Consider the following 5,159-nt stretch of genomic DNA (forward strand, 5'->3'; position numbering starts at 1 on the left):
CCTCCATTGAATCCGCGACCCCGATTCCTTCTATAACTGGAGAGTTTTTTCCAATTATTTCAATTACTAGCTTGTCGGTGTCATCAAGTTTCGAATCGGGGCCGCCATCTGATCCAGTTTTTTTTGCGTTATCAAGTTTGATCTAAAAAATATCTTCAATTAAAATACAAAGTATATTAGTTTTTATTTTAAATTAGAGCGTTAGCACTGCATTGTAGCGTAATAAAACAATTGCATGAATATTTTTTTAATAAAATTGCTGAGCAAGAGTAATAAAGTTCTATTTTTTTAAGTGCCTACATTGAAAAAAAACGGATGCTAATGAAATTAATACCATCATGCGATCCCTTCAAAATAAGAAAATAAAAAAATATACAAAATTGTCCAAAAATAACTTAAAAATTGTTTTTTCCCGTTTTTTTGGACCAAAAAACATTTTTTTTTTGTTTTGGGTAAAAATGGTATTATCACTTTCGTTATTTATCATGAATAAAATAAATTTTTCCTCTCTTCCTCTTAAAGCCCAATTCATAAACTTTGCGCCTTGCGTTTAGTACGTAAAGCTCATGAACTGGATCTGATTCGACTCACCCCACTTTTGAGATTTTACTTATAGGCAACGCAAAATATTAAGCCGTTTAAAAGTTATTACTTAACACGCACATACTAGATTTTTAGAAAAAAACAGACACGATTTTTTTCCTCTAAACCGACTTTTACGACGTTTTAGGACTTTGTGAGATATCTAAACCACTTATATGGTTACGGATTATTATAGTGTATCTTAATACACTATAATAATCCGTTTGTATACAAACGGATTATAATGCAGTGTGGTAGAAAACTGTCCAAATAGACTATCTTTCATGTCTTTAATTTTTCGGAGAAAGTTTTGTTGCTTAACTTGCTTTTCCGATCTTTTACTTCTTATTTTAGACATTATGCAAATTTAACGCCACTTAATGGAACCGCACCGCAAATTATGACATAACCTCACTAACTTGTAAACAGCTGACTAGTAAAATAATATTATTAGTCTTCACTTTTATTAGTCTAATATATATTTTTATGAAACAGAAAAAAGCATACTAATATTATTAATTTATGAGACTAATATCAATAGCTAATATTATCAGTATGGTTTATGAAACAGGTCCCAGATTTAAATTTTATAGGCAGATTATTATACACTTTTGGTCCAATGCAATAGACATGAGCTTGACAAGCAATATATTTGGGGTTCTGCAGGAAAACATTTCCTTGTACAAATCAATCAAACCAGATGTTTTCAGAGCAATTTTTATTTTAAAAGCTTAGCAGAGCGCTTTCGGCGTATGAGCCATCATCAGTGCTAACTGAAATGAGTTGGGTGTTAAATGCGTAAAGACACTATAGTCAAAGGTGAACGAATGGAATGTACTCACTTGTCAGTTAAGCCCAGAAGTTTACCATAGTGGGAACACATTCGATATTATTAAAATTACACCTAACATTTAGACATGCTTAAGACTATACAGAACACTAAACAGGACGAACAGTATTTATAAAGGGGAGAACGTTGGTCTCCTTTGTGTTTTGTTTACATTTATTGTGGTTTCTTAGATGGCGGGAAAAATGTGTGTCAAATTAGGTTAGCCTACAGTTAACTTTACTTTAAAATTAATATTTATATTATGCGACCCTATCAGAGTCGTAGTAGCGACAGATCGATCTAGATGTCATTATTGTAAATGATGTGCGGTAGTGCGAGTTGGTTATAAATTCGTGGCACAAATTAGACTACAACAGTGAATTTTTGTTCGGATAAGGAAGTTGTTATCCTTTAAGGATGTAAAGCGAACTTTTAAATTAGAAAGTTTCCAATGCTTATTATATAAATTTAATTGTGGAGTCTTCTATGTAATGGAACATAAGGTCTGTTAAGGTTCACTTGTATATTTAAACAAGAGGGATACTTGTTTAAAAATTGAAACTTTCAACGCATTCATGGCACTCTATTTTAACATTTTAAAAAATGATTTTTTCTATGAGTATAAAATAAAAAATAGCAAATGCAGTATCATTATTCCCAGAATATTATTTTCTATTGAAAAACGTTATAATATACCAAGTGTCTCATTTAAAATAAGAAAGTTAGTGTTACTTCCGGTTAAACTGGAAGTGAAAATTTCATTTGTTTATCTTGAAGAATAAAATAGTTATTAAGTGTTCCCTTTTTCCTGTACCCGGTATATATTTATTATAGTATTTATATACAGGGTGTCCCGGAAAATGTGGGAAATCTCTCGGGATCTCTCAGGTAGAAAATAAAAAATAATATGAACTTTCCTATAAAAAAATTTCTATAGGCTCTTCCACGAAGATACGGCACATAGAAAATTATATTTATACCATTTTTGGGATGAAAAATGTCAAGAGCACCTAGAAAAATGAGGACTTGCAGATTTTTAGGACATTTTACCCATAACTACTGTAGTCACTATTCCCAATAATCGATTATCTTCAAGCAATTTGCGCTGACTCTAGCTCTGAGGTAGTGCATTTTAGGACATATTTATAGGAAAGAAATTATTTATTTTGATACCAACACTACGCTCTTAAAATATTTGAACCAAATTTTGTCAAACACACTGTATAATTGAATAATTTGTATAATTGATTAAGATAACAACAAACGAGGTAAGAAGAAGAAGAAAGAAGAAAATGTGCTATATTATGTAAGACAAAACTAAATCTTGTGTACAAACATCCTAAACACTAAAAAATTCCAAATTCACTTTAAATTTCAACCAAACATAACCAAACATCTAAAACACTATACCATAAAATTTACACAGATTACCAAAATTAATTATAACAAAACAGATTGAAAAAATAATAAAAAAAGCATCTTTTTGATAAAATATACACTAATATGAACACTACGTAAAATCTGCACTTAAAAAACTAAATAACGCAAGGCTTACACGAATAACAAATAAATTATTAAATTATGGGGGACCAAGGTTCATTTAACAACTCATAACTCTTGTCCTTAAAATTCTTGCGGTTCATAAAATCCCGGCTGAATGGCGATTAAGCATCGCAATCCTCCGCAGCACGACTGTGCAAAGTACTGTCCAAGGAACCTGGAACTAAATTGGGGTCGCTGTCACTTCCAGATGGCGGCTTTACTACCAATGAGCGGGAGTCACTGGAGGTCATGCTGCGCACTCACTTCCCAGACTCCAACTCATCTCGCGATCCTCCTAGCTATTCGCGGGCTCCGATTCGCTTAGAGTTCGAGACTGCTAGAAGAATAATTACCTACGAGAGGGTGAAATGGGCAATCAAGACATTCCCCCCCTTCAAATCTCCGGGCATGGATGGATTATATCCATGCCTTTTGCAAAAAGGGGTTAAAAGTACTAACCTCACACATAGTCAGACTATTCAAGACGTCCCTTGCTCAGGGCTACGTCCCAAAGTTATGGCGTCAAGTGAAAGTCGTCTTCATTCCGAAACCCGGAAAAGGCGATTTTACAGATCCCAAATCGTACCGACCTATCAGCCTTACCAGCTTTATGCTGAAGGCGATGGAGAGGCTGATTGATCGGTACCTTAAAGAAAGCATCCTGGTCAACAAACCACTGCATGTGCACCAATACGCCTATCAGGCGGGCAAATCCACGGATCTGACCCTACACCACCTCGTGAGGAAGGTGGAGGATGCTCTGGGAAGTGGCAAGGCCTGTCTGGTTGCGTTTCTAGACATTGAAGGGGCGTTCGACAACACCCCTTTCGCATTAATCTGCCAAGCACTCGAGAGCCGCGGCTTAGAACCCTGTTTGGTGAGCTGGATAGAGGCCATGCTCTCGAAACTTCATGTATCTGCCCTGCTCAACAACGAGATTGTCGAAACGTTGGCGGCTAGGGGCTGCCCGCAGGAAGGAGTATTGTCCCCTACCTTGTGGTGCCTTGTGGTCGACAACCTGATAAATCTTTTAAACAATGCTGGCCTATACACACAGGCCTACGCTGATGATCTGGTAATCCTTTGCCCAGGGAGAGACGCCGTCTCAATGCGGGGCCCTATGATGAGAGCCCTGCGTATGGTGGACATATGGTGCCTCTCGGGGGGTCTCAGGATTAACCCCAAAAAAGCAGAGCTCCTACTATTCACGAGGAGACGTAACTTTGGCACGCCCCCTGTTATATCTCTAGGTGGCGTGCAGCTGCATTACTCCAGGACAGTTCGATTTCTGGGAATCAAGTTAGATCCCAAACTCTCCTGGCACGATCATGCAGACACCAGAATAAAGAAGGCCACCTGCGCGCTATGGGCCTGCAGGCGGGCTTTCGGCAATACCTGGGGTCTATCTCCTAAGATCCTCCACTGGATCTACTCGCGCATTGTGAGACCTCTTCTCACATACGGGGCTATCGTTTGGTGGCTATGTACGGAGAAAGCGAAAATTCGTGCTCAACTGGACAGAGTCCAACGTCTTGCATGTCTCAGCATAACGACTTCCATGCGGACGGCGCCAACGAGAGCGCTTGAGACTCTGCTGAGCCTTCCGCCTCTGGACCTCGTTGTGCAATTCGAGGCAATGAGGAAGCGGACTCTCTTGTCAGACTGGGATCGGCGAATGTGCCGATGGGGCTGGAACCCATAGTTGGTATCGCCAAATGCGTTGCGGTCGCGTCAATGAAAGGTCTGCTGGACAAGTGGACCCACCGAAGATGGACTGAGTCCCCTGGTATAAGACAGGCCAAAGCGCACATAGGTGGGCCCTCTGCCTGTCTCACCAAAAATCTACTACGCCTAAAAAGACGCGAAATTCGGCTAGTGACAGGTCTTTTAACCGATCACTGGCACTTAAGAAGCCATCTCCATACTATCGGTATTGCGGACCACCCGGAATGCCGATGGTGCTGTGAGGAGGATGAAACCGTTGACCATGTAGTCGGGGAGTGCCCGGCACTCACGCGCGCCCGGTTCAAATACTTGGGTAACACTTTCAGTGTACCGAGTGACTTTAAGTCCTTCAGACCAGAGAGCCTTATCGGTTTCTCTAAGGCCGTTGGGCTCTGGTAAACCCCGGTGGGGCATGACGGGTCCATCAGGAGACCTATATGCACAACTGCCTTGGCAGTCCACTGTTTCGACAATTCAATTC

Source organism: Anthonomus grandis, chromosome 1, assembly GCF_022605725.1.
Source record: "Anthonomus grandis grandis chromosome 1, icAntGran1.3, whole genome shotgun sequence".
Lineage (NCBI taxonomy): Eukaryota > Metazoa > Arthropoda > Insecta > Coleoptera > Curculionidae > Anthonomus > Anthonomus grandis.